Consider the following 13,112-nt stretch of genomic DNA (forward strand, 5'->3'; position numbering starts at 1 on the left):
TCTTGAGTGTCTAATTTATTTCACTTAAGATTATGATCTTGAAATGCATCTGTTTACCTCAAAATGCTTCAAGTTCAACCTTCTTTGTGGCAAAATAGTACTCTACTGTGCATTTTCTTTATCCATTCATCTGTTTATGATCATACGGGTTGTTTCCAAGAGTTAGCTATTATAAATTGTGCTTCTATAAACATCGGTGTGCATGTATCAATGTGGTATGATGAGTTTAACTCTTTGGAGAATATACCTAGAGAGGGAATAGCTGGGTTAAATAGAACATCTAGTTTTAGTTTTCTTTTTTTTTAATGCAACTATTTTACTAGAAGATTCTGTACATCAGGGAAGCATCTGAAAGTATAATATACAAGACATTTCTTCTTTACATTATGATTTGTGAGCTTCCCTCTTAAACAGAAAAGGAACATAAAATCTGTTTTTATACATAGAAAAACAAAACAAACAACTGAATGAACTTCACCCCCCATACCTTGTTTCAAAAGAACATGAATGAGATGAAAAATGAACCAGAATTTTTGATGCCACAGAGAAGACAGACAAGTAGCTTTGAAAATCAAATTCTGTTTGAAGCTTGGCATATTAAAGGGCAGAAAGCCAGTGACAAAAGGGTTTGAAAATGTCATCTCAAGACACAGAGAATGTGGAAATAGGTGAGTCTCCAAAACCATCAAGACAGAATGATGAGAAGTCAAGTTAGTGATTAATGTGGCCACCTTACATCAAAACCTCTAATAGACTGAGTCCTTCATCTTTCCCAGGTACCCAAGCAGTAATAAGCTTGAAGCACATGTTCCAAAATTGTTTCCACAGCCATAAAATATTTGACAGTAACTAAGAACACAACTCCCCCAATTGCCTTTAAGGTCACTTTAGTTTTTTTTTAATGTGATATTCTGATTCTTTAGGAAGTTCTGATGTAGACATGAAAAGAGAGAAATCTGCCAAATGATCACATACTGAAAAATGGCAGATACTATAGAATAATTCAGAAGAAATTTATGAAACAGCCACAATTTTCTGTATATTAAAGTGAAGGAAGAAAAGCCACATTGATTAGTTAAACAGAAGCTATTTTTTCATGGACAGGAATTGAGAAGCAAATAGTGCAGCAGTTGATTTTCAATGAAAATCAATAACACTGATCAGACCCATTTTAGGAAACTACACTAATATATATTGCAAATGTAAAATGTGGTCATGGCAGAGCAAATGTTTAGGCACTAACCATACTGGCACTGTGTGCCAAAGGAAAGTTGAATGAGGAGGAAGCTGCCAGAGAGTCAAGGAGAGGACAGTGTGGGAGTGAAGAGGGAATGTGCAGCAGGACAGGACAAACAGCGTCGAGATGAGATGGGCAGAGAGTCATGACTGTGCCTCTCCTTCACACTTCTGCAAACACTCCTTTATAGCCAGCTCCTCATACCCCTTAGGACCTTTCTAGGATTCTGGTTGGAAATGTGAAGTCAACAGCACAGAAGTGCTCCCAGCACACAGAGTGCCCACAACTCTGTTTACTGGGGAGAACATATCTATTGGTTGAAGTGATTTACAGAATCATTTGGTGCAATAAAAATAAAGCAGCCTATACAATTTAAGCCACAAGCCAGTTTTATGCCAAGTTGGCATTAATGTTGAGGCCTTTTCCTTATTTTTGTATGTAGAAAATATATGTGGTTTCTCATTTGATCAACTTGTGTTCTAGTTGCAGCTCAGTCTGTCTAGTAGACAGGAAAAGCATAAAATCCCAGTACTTCGTCAAGATCACCTTCAAATAAAAATCAAGTTGACAAGTGCCAAAAAAGGAGGAACATGTCATATCCTGAGCTTCTTCTCAGGCTTGAGTGCAAAAGAGGACTATGCTGCTGTGTCACAAGAGGTTTAATGCAATGCTTTCAGGTGACAGGCCAGTATAGCATAAAGACTTACCCTGGAAGTTGGAACCCATTTACCAAAAGGTGGCATCTCCACACGGCTTTTCCTACCACCAACTTTCCTACCACCAACATTGTTTCCTACCAGCAACAATGCTATCCCCAAATAGCATTGTTCCTGCTATTTGATAGCAGGAATTTAGTGCCTACACAAGTGTGTCTCATGGTTACAGGAGGGCAGGTAAGACTAAAGGTGCAAACTGCACCTCAGCACAGACAGTCAGTTTGAGGCAGGGTTGTGATGCAGCCAATAAAACTTGAAACCTGCAAGTGGTCCAGAACTTTGGTGACTGTGAGGGAAAAATCTTCAATAGCTGCAATGAAAATTTCAAAAGCACTGACAGAGTGTTCAGTTCTGCCCCATGAGCAGCACATGAGAATCCATTCCAGTAAAAGGCTACATTCATGCTGTTTACTCCATAACCAGATCCCAGAGAACAGAATTCTGGCTGTGCTGGAAAGTGCTGAAGTTCCCTTTGTAGGTCACTCTGGAGACAAGCTGCAAAGCAACCTTTTTTGGGGGGAGTCATTTAGTTTATCTCTCAAACTTGAGGATCACAGGTGATGGTAGAAATGTTTGCTGTCTTCATGAACCTCCATCTCTGAGCTTTTAAATTCATTTAATTTTTTATAGCAGCTTTGTCAGCAGGGGTCAGTTTGATTCAAGGTTTGTCAGCTTGCCAATCATAATCTTGAGCATCTGTTACCTCCACATATTCATTAAATCTCAGAATCTTCTTGGCAAGGAGTTCAGCCACAGTAGGCCTTTGACTAGGGTTTCTAGTGAGCCAACATTTAATTTCTCATTTTTCTGCCTGCCAATCAGTTTCATTTTTAGGTTGCAGTATGTTGCATTGTTCCAGTTCTTCCAGCATGGGTCTTTCATTCAGCCCCTGGATCAGTGTGTTCCTAATCTGGTGCTGTATTTCATTCCACTCCTCCTTGCTTTTATGAGGCCAAGAATTCAAGTTCAACTGTAGATCACTGGATCTGTGACTCAAATTCATTGCCAATGTGTCTTTTCTCTTCACTTTGTTGGCCATGGCACTTTGATGGCTTCCATCTTCCACCTCTTCATCTTGGTACTGAATGGGAGCCTCTGAATCTGAGTACCTCTTCTTTTCTTCCTGTTCCTCCTGCAGAAACTGTGGTAGATGAGGAATGACTGAGGTAGATGTCACGTCTTCAACAAATGCCAATGTGCAGGTTTGCTCCTCTTCTTCACCATCTGGAACTATCAGCATTTCAATAGTGATGGGAAGTGATCTGGTCTGACCCAGTGTACTGCCATCCTCGTAAAAGTTGTTCCTATTCTCAAGGAGCAATGAATGAGCTCTGTGAGAACCCTCCAAGGGAGGAGTTATTAGGAAGGGGGCTGGTCAAGGCCTGCTGAATTCAAACATGTAGTGGGAGCAGGAGTAGCCTAGAGGGTATGTGGGACTCCCCAAAGCTCTTGTCCAGAATCCTCTTGGTGACTCCCTTTTTCTGATCTTGCTGGGGAACCTCCTGGTTCATATCTAAGGAAAGCAGAAACTCAACTTGTGGAACAACTTTAAAAGTCTTTGCAGGGAATGGAGGGGGCCATGGAGGCTCTGGAGGTCTGGAGTAGGCCATGGCTGGGATGAGGAAGGATGTGGGGCCGTCGACAGTAGTTTGCAGCCCACAGCAAATATGCCCTTCTCTCTTTGATCACTTGGTGTTTTTGAGATAGAGGGGGCACCAGACTCTGAGGTGGGTATGAAGGTTGCTGAAATTTCTTTATTAGGTGATAAGTGTGGGGATGGTTTTCATAATGTACTATTGTTTATTGCTTGGGACAGTTATGCAATAACAGGGTTGATATTTCTGTGAGCTGGCTTAGGAGGAGGGATGGGGGCTGGTTGGCAGGGACGATATGAGTAAGGTTTGGGGTAGCAGTAGTGTTAGCACTGGCAGGAGCAGCAGGCAGAGTTCTAGGTGCTGGTGAGGGGTGATGAAGGAGTTAACAGTCTTTATTAGGTTTGTGGCAGCAGTGGTGGCAGCAGGTGTTATGGTGGTGGAGGATGTAGCAGTGGAGGAAATGGACCCTGTTGTGCTGCCAGAAGAAGTGGCACCTTTTGTTTGCCCTTCAATTGTTTCATGAGAGGAGGACAAGGGTCTTTTATTTGCTATGAAGGAGCTTTTAAATTTGATGTGATCCCATTTGTTGACTCTTTGTAATACTTCTTGTGCAACCAGTATTTTGTTCTTTGCCTACACCTATGTCTTCAAGAGTTTTTGTATTCTATCTTCAAGCTGATTGTTTCTGTTTTAATATTTATAACTTTGATCCACTGTGGTTTTAGTTTAGTGTGTTGTGAGAAATATGGGCCCAGTGTTGATCTTTGATATGTGGAAAGCCAGTTTTCCCAGCACCATTTGTTAAAGAGATGATCTTTCCTCCAGTGAAGGTGTTTGGTACTTTTGAAAAGATAAGTTAGCCGTATGTGCCTGAAGTTGTTTCTGCATCCTCTATTATAGTCCATTGGTCCACAAATCTGGGTTTTTTGCCAATATCATGCTATTTTTATGACTATATCTTTGCAGTATAATTTGAAGTCCAGGACTGTGATGCCCCCTGCCTTACCCTTGTCACCCAGAATTGCTTTTGCTATTTTGGGTCTCTTCTGGTTCCATATGAGTTTTAGGACTGTTTTTAGTCCTGTGAGGAGTACTATTGGTATTATGATTGGGATTGCATTAAATATGTATAGTAGTTTTGGAAGTGTGGTCATTTTTACTATATTCATTCTGCCTCTCCAGGAATAGGCAATATCTTTCTATTTTCTGATATCCTCTTCAATCTTCTTTTCCAGAGTACTATATTTCTCAGTATATAGACCGTTTTCTTTCCTTTGTTAGGTTGATTCCCAAGTACTTCATTTTTGGGGATGCTGTTGTGAAGAGTGTTTTTTTCCTAATTTGTCTGCTTGTGAGTTTGTTGTTTGTGTCCAGGAATGCTATTGATGTTGGAGTGTTGACTTTGCATCCAGCTATGCTATTGAATTTGGTTACTGAATCTAGAAGAATTTTGGTGAAGATTTTGGGTTGTCTATGTAGAATATCATGTCATCTGCCATAATGATATTGTAACTTCTTCTTTGCCTTTCCTAACTACTTTTATTTCTCTCACTTTTCTAATTCCTTTCACTAATGTTTCCTGAACTATATTGAATAGGAGTGATGATAGTGGACATCTTTGTCTTCTTCCTGATTTTAGAATGAAAGCTTTCAACTTTTGTCAATTTGGTATGATGTTGGCTGTTGGTTTGTCATAGATGGCTTCTATAAGATTGAGGTAAAATCAAGGTATTCTGACTTTCTGTAGGGCTTTTTTCATGAATGAGTGTTGGACTGTGTCAAATACTTTTTCTACATCTATTGAGATGATCATATGATTTTTGTCTCTGGCTCTGTTGATATGGTGTATTATATTTATTGATTTGCATATGTTGTACCATCCCTGCATTCTTAGGATAAATCTCACTTGGTCATGCTGTATCATCTTTATGATGATTTGCTGCAATGAGGATTTCTGCATGTATGTTCATTAGGGAGATTTGCTTGGAGTTCTCCTGTTTGGTTGTGTCTATCTCAGGTTGTGGTATCATGGTAACACTTGACTCCAGGAATGAGTTAGGGATTAGTGCCTCCCTTTCAATTTCATTAAGGAGTTTGTGAATCATTGGCATTAAATCTGCTCTAAATTTCTTCTAGAATTCAGCAATGAATCCATCAGGACCTGGGATTTTATTTGTTGGTAAGTTTTTAATTACATTTTCAATCTCATTAACTGATATTGTATTATTCAGAATTTTTATATCTTCTTGATTCAACTTTGGTAATCACACATACGTAGGAGTCTGTCCATTTTTTCTGTGTTTTCCATCTTATGAGAATAAAGATTTTCAAAGTAGGTATTGATGATCTTCTGAATTTCCACAGGATCTGCAGTGATTTTATCCTTTTCACTCATCAACACATGAATATGAGTCTTTTGTTTCCTTTTCCTGATAAGATTGACTAAGGATTTATCAATTTTATTTATTCTCTGGAAGAACCAACTCTTTGATTCATTAATTCTTTGTGCTGTTTTCTTACATTAATTTCTGCTCTGACCATTATAATTTCCTCCCTTGTATTAGCTTTGGGTTTTTTTGCTCTTCTTTTTTTAGAGCTTGAGGTGCAACATTAAGTTGTGTATTTATGCTCATTCTGTTTTCCTGATATAGAAATTTGCCCTTTATAAATTTTCCTCTTAGGACTGCTTTCACTGTGTCGCACAAGTTATGGTATGTTTTATCTGCTTTCTTGTTTAGTTGTAGATATTGTTTAATTTCTTCTTTAATTTCATCTGTGATGCATTTGTTTTTCAGGATAGTGTTATTTAATTTCTTTGTGTTTATGGAGTTTTTGTGGTTTCTTTTGCCATTAGTTTCCAGTTTCATTGTACCATGTTCAGATAATATGCATGATATTGTTCCAATTCCTTTGCCTTCACTTAAGCATGTTCCATGGCCTAGTATATGGTCTATTTTAGAGGACATCCCATGTGCAGCTGAGAATGTGTATTCTGATGATGCTGGGTGTATTCTGAATGAGTATTTTGAATGTGTACTCTAATGATGTGTATCCTGAGAACATCTACCAAGTCCATTTGTTCACAGGTTGGGTTCAGTTCTGACATTTCTTTGCTGACTTTTGTCCAGTTAATCTATCTATCTGTGGCAGAAATATAGTAAGTTCTCCCATGACAATTGTGTTATTGTTGCTCATTTGATTTTTCACATCTGTTAATATTTGTCTTATATATTGGGGTGCTCCTGTATTTGGTGCATACATATTTATGATTGTTATCTCTTCCTCTTGAATTTTCCCCCTAACAAGTTTTTAGTGACATTCTTTATCTCTTTTGGCCATTCTTGGTTTGAAGTTCACATTGTTTGTAAACAGAGTAGCTATCCCTGTTTTTTTCTGCATTCCTGTTGCATGGGTTATTGTTTTCTATCCTTTGATTTTCAGTCTATGAGTTTCTTTTTGAGTTAAATGGGTTTCTAAACTATTGACCTTGCAGGTTGTGTCTGGATTTTGCCTGTACCATGAACTGCCTGGGGACATTGGTCCACTGGACCGGGATTGTCACACCAGTGGAACCAGAGTATGGGCAGTATACAGCATATTGTTGGATCTTGTTTCTTGATCCATTCTACCAGTCTGTTTCTTTTGATTTGTGAATTGAGGTCATTTACATTGAAGGTTTTAACTGATATGTATTGGCTTATCTTTGTCATGTCATTTTCCTGCTGTTGGTTCCCTCCTTTTCCCCTCTGTTTAATTTCTTTCCCTGCATGCTGGTTTTTAATGTAGTTTTTGGAAGTGTGGTCATTTTTATCTCTGTCTAGAATATCATTCAGTATTCTTGTAGGGGTTGTTTTGGTGGTCATAGATTTCTTCAGTTGTTCTTTGTCATGGAAGTATCTTATTTCTCCAATAATTTTGAAAAATAGTTTAGCAGGGTACATCAATTTCAGCTGGAAATTGTTTTCCTTCAAGGCTTGAAATACTTCACTTCAAGCTCTTTTTGTTGAGAACTTTGCTGTGATTCTGATGCACTTTCCTTTATAGTTGATCTGTTTCTTTTTTTCTAACAGCTTTTAGTACTCTGTTGTGCTGAATTTCTGACATCTTGATTATTATGTGTCTTGTAGTTTTATTTTGGTCATGACTGTTTAGAATTCTATGTGCTTTATTATCGTATGTCAAATTCCTTATCCATGCTTTGGAAATTTTCCACCATTATCATACAGGGGAGAAAAGCCAAGTATATGTATGACATCCTGGTTAAAGTAGTACACTTAGGAATATTTTGTCTTTTTGTTGTTTTCTATGCTGATGCTTGCCAATTTCTTATGATAGCTTTTTCACTAGCATTGAGGTTTCCCTCAGAGATGTCTGTTACTCAGGGACATCCTCCAGATGTAGGTGGTTCTTTATAGCTATCCCAAGAACCTACTTCCCAATTTGTGCAGGACACAATGCTACTATTTGGTTCAGCAGCCAATTCTTTGGTACAGAGTTGTGGTAGTGATTATGAGTCCATACAGTCACAGTGGTATCATACAGGGGAGAAAAGCCAAGTATATGTATGACATCCTGGTTAAAGTAGTACACTTAGGAATCACAATAGTTTCAAGTACAGCTTAACTACTAACCTGCATTTGTGGGTGCCAGGGAAGTTAAGATGTGTAGAAGGAGAATGGAAAAGAAAGGAATAAAACAAAAAAGAAAGAAAGAATTAGATCCAACAAAGAGAAGGGAGAAAGGAAGAAAAATCCCAAAACAAAAATAACCACAAAATACAAAACAAAACAATATGAGTTTCAACCAGACAGGAAAGGGATAACCAATCAGACAAACAAGGGAGAATAAAAGTAGGATAATATCTCTGGTGTTTACAGTTCTGTGATAAGTCCCATGTCAGATCCTAGTGAGCGAGTACCCTGGGAGCTGCTGGTCCCGTGGTTCCAGTCCATGCTTTTCTTTCACCCAGACCCCCTAGTGGGTCGAAGGCTCAGGCAATCTGTGACTGCTACCCATCCGGCCTGCATCTGATTCCTGTATGTGTCCTGAACAGACTGGAGACATAGAATCAGTGGTTCATAAACTATTGACCTTGCAGGTTGTGTCTGGATTTTGCCTGTACCATGAACTGCCTGGGGACATTGGTCCACTGGACCAGGATTGTCACACCAGTGGAACCAGAGTATGGGCAGTGCAAGTGCCCTGAACTGCACGTGCCCTGAACTGAAATGCTGGATCAGACAGTCGTGCACGAGCCCTGAATTGCAAGGCAATGCTGGATCAGATGGTCTGCCATCAGCTGACATCAATGCCCTTGTCTGAACCTGGGATAACTAGATACAAATCAACAACTGCCAGAAAACCCAATACTAAGTAATGCTTCTCAAGGGTCACTGAGGGGTAAACCTGACCAACAGGAAAACTAGGGACACTAGTGGCCTTTGCTGTGCAGCCACTAAAGAGGGTAACTGAGCCTTCTGCGTCCGGTAGCGAACATGACAAAACAAAGGACTAAAACACAAGCCCAGAACTCCACCCTACTCAGAACAAGTCCAGGAGACATCAACATAGGAGAACTTTCTAAACACATGCCTGAAATAGCTGAAAAGATTGCAATGGAAGTAAAGAAACAACTCCATAAGGCCATAGAAGAGATGAGATCAGAAATGATCTGTCAGGCAAAAAACAAAATGACAATAATAATGAATGAACTGCTGAACACGTCTGAAGAAGAAACATAAAAAGTAGAAGAACAAAGGCAATGCACAGATGTGTTCAATGAAAAATGTAGAAAGGACTTAGAACGCATGAATGAGATTCAAAGAGACTTCCAGGAAACAAAGCTTCCACTGAAAGCTGCCAAAACCACTTGAATGAAGCTGAAGATAGAATCTCAGACTTTGAAGACAGCATGGCAGCTAGCGACCATGAAAGAAAGGATGTTGTAAAATCAGCAAGGATCCAGGAAAAGTCAATTTAACAGCTGCAAGACGAGGGAGACAGGAATAATGTATGTCTTATAGGAGTCAGTGAAACAGCAGGAGGCAACACAACTGACAGAAAAAGAAGATTTGCAGAAATAATAACTGAAAATTTCCCAAGCATGGAAACAGAACCTGATATACAGGTAAATGATGCATATAAAATTCCAGCCAACCACAAACAAAATAAAAATACACCCAGACATATAATAGTCAAGTTCTCAGATCTCCAGCAAAAGAACGGAATATTAAAAGCTGCTCGAGAAAAGAAACAGATTACCTATAAAGGGAAGCCCATCAGAATCACAGCAGACTTCTCAGCACAAACCATCCAATCGAAAAGAGCTTGGAGTGAAGTATTACAGGTCCTAAGACAGAACAGCTTCCAACCAAGACTGACGTACCTGCCAAACTATCCCTCAAATTCAACGGAGAAATAAAATATTTCCACGACAAAGAACAATTGAAGAACATCATGAGTGCCAAGCCAGCATTAAAAAGAGTACTAAAAGATATTCTAGACAGAGAAAAATCTGACTGCAATTTGAAGAACAACAGTAGGAATGAAACGTCAAGAAGAGGAAGCAAGTAAACAGGTAGAAAAAGTAGGACATCAACGCAAGTAAATAACATGATAATGATAAATCAATACGTATCAGTTATAACTATAAATGTAAATGGCCTCAATTCTCCAGTCAAAAGAAACAGACTGGCAGAGTAGAATAAAAAGCAAATCCAACGATACCCTGTATACAGGAAACATATTTCACTGAAAAGGAAATCCACAGACTAAAACTCAAATGATGGAAAACAATCCTTCATGCAACAGGAACCCAGAAAAAAGCAGGGTTAGCTATTCTGTTTGCAGACACTGTAAACTTCAAACCGACAACAATCAAAAGAGATAAAGAAGGTCACTACATACTGGTCAGGGGCAAACTGCAAGAGGATGAGATAACAATCATAAACATGTATGCACAAACTATCAGAGCTCCAAATTATATAAGACAAATCTTAACAGGCATAAAAACCCATACAATTAATAACACTACTGTAACTGGGGACTTCAGCACCCCATTGACATAAAGAGATAGGTCAACTGGACAAAAAACCAGCAAGGAAATAACAGATCTGAACCAAAGCTGTGAACAAATGGACTCAGTAGATGTCTACAGAGTGCTCCACCCCACAACATCAGAATACACATTTTTCTCAGCTGCACATGGGTCTTTCTCTAAAATAGGCCACAAGTTAGCCCATAGAGCATACCTTCCAAAATGCAAAAGAATTGAAATTATCACATGCATATTATCTGACCACAGTGCAATGAAATTGGAAATTAATGACAAAAGGAACTCCAAAAGCTCCATAAACACTTGGAAATTAAACAACAACCTCCTCAACAACCAATGGGTCACAGAAGAAATTCAAGAGGAAATTAAAAAATACCTACAAACAAATGAAAATGTAAATACAACATACTGGAATCTATGGGCTTCAAGAAAAATAGTCCTCAGAGGGAAATTTATAGCACTGAATTCACATATAAGGATAACAGAAAGACAACAAATAAGTAGCCTAATGCTACATCTTAAACTTTTAGAAATAGAAGAGCAAACAGGCCCAAAGCTCAAAGAAGGGAGGAGATTACAAAGATTAGGGCAAAAATTAATGCAACTGAGACAAAGGAAACCCTCCAAAAAATAAATGAATCAAAGAGCTGGTTCTTTGAAAGAATAAATAAAATTGATACACCACTAGCCAACCTTATCAAGAAAAGGAAGGAAAGAACACAGATTCATGCAATGGGAAACGAAAAGGGTGATATCACTATAGATTCCATAGGAATTCAGGAGATCATTCATACCTACTTTGAAAATCTTCACTCTTATAGGACGGAAAACTGAGAAGAAATGGACAGATTCCTCGATACGTATGAATTACCAAGGTTGAGTGAAGAAGATATCAAATTCCTGAACAACCCAATATCAATTAATGAGATGGAAAATGTGATAAAAAGATACCAACAAAGAAAAGTCCAGGCCCTGAAGGATTCACAGCAGAATTTTACAAGAAATTCAGAGAAGATTTAATACTAACACTCCTCAAACTCTTCAATGAAATTGAAAAGGAAGCAATTCTCCCTAACTTATTTCTGGAGCCAAGCATCATACTGATATGATAACCAGGGAAAGACCCAACCAAGAAAGAGAACTACAGACCAATCTCCCTCATGAATATAGATGCAAAGATACTCAGTAAGATACTAGCAAATACAATGCAGCAAATTTTCAAGAAAATCATACATCACGAGCAAGTCAGATTCATTCCAAGAATGCAGATTTGGTTCAATATTCACATATCTATAAATGTTATAAGCCATATCAATAGAGCCAAAGACAAAAACCACATGAGCGTCTCAATAGATGCAGAAAAAGCTTTTGACAAGGTCCAACATGCATTTATGATAAAAACTCTACAGAAAACATGAATAAATGGTCTTTACCCTAACCTGATCAAAGCCATCTATGACAATCCAACAGCCAACGTCATTCTCAATGGACCGAAATTGAAAGCTTTTACTTTAAAATCAGGAACAAAACAAGGATGTCTGCTGTCACCACTCCTGTTCAATATAGTTTTGGAACCATTAGCCATAACAATTAGACAAGAGAGAGAAATAAAAGGAATAAGGATAGGAAAGGAAGAAGTAAAACTATCACTATTTGCAGATGAGATGATACTTTACATGGAACACCCCAAAAACTCCACAAGAAGACTCCTTGAATTAATTAACAAATTCAGCAGGGTAGCTGAATACAAAGTCAATCCCCCAATGTTGGTAGCATTCCTGTACACAAATAACAAACAGACTGAGAGAGAAATTAAGGAAACCATACCTTTCACAATAACATCCAAGAAATTGAAATATTTAGGAATCAAGCTAACAAAAGAAGTCAAAGATCTCTTCAATGAAAACTACAGTACTCTGAAAAAAGATATAGAAGAAGATTTCAGTAAATGGAAAAATATTCCTTGCTTATGGATAGGAAGAACCAACATTGTGAAAATGGCCATACTCCCAAAACTGCTGTACAGATTCAATGCAATTCCCATTAAACTACTAATAGCATACTTCACAGATCTCGAGGAAACATGCCTTAAATTCTTCTGGAAGCAGAGGAGACCCAGAATAGCAAAAGCAATCCTGGGCAACAAGGACAAGTCAGGTGGAATCACAATCCCTGACCTGAAATCATACTATAAGACTACTGTAATAAAATCAACCTGGTACTGGCTAGAAAACAGACCTGAGGATCACTGGAACAGACTGGAAGAAACAGCCACAACCAAAAACACACTCGGTCATCGAATCTTTGATAAAGGGGCCAAACAAACTCACTGGAAAAACGATAGCCTCTTTCATAAATGGTGCTAGAATAATTGCCTTGCTACCTGCCAAAGACTGAAAATAGACCCAAGTCTATCACCATGCACCAGAGCCAAGTCAAACTGGATCACAGATCTCAATATTAGAAGAGAAACACTAAATCTACTGGAAGAGAAAGTAGGTAAAAACCTT

General features: G+C 38.4%; 1 pseudogene; it reads right to left on the reverse strand.

Moving 5' to 3' along the window:
* Window positions 1-2,504: 2,504 nt before the first annotated feature.
* Window positions 2,505-13,112, reverse strand: part of LOC102005201 — a 56,690-nt pseudogene continuing 46,082 nt past the window's right edge.

This window comes from Chinchilla lanigera, unplaced genomic scaffold, assembly GCF_000276665.1.
Source record: "Chinchilla lanigera isolate Chin_1 unplaced genomic scaffold, ChiLan1.0 scaffold00190, whole genome shotgun sequence".
Lineage (NCBI taxonomy): Eukaryota > Metazoa > Chordata > Mammalia > Rodentia > Chinchillidae > Chinchilla > Chinchilla lanigera.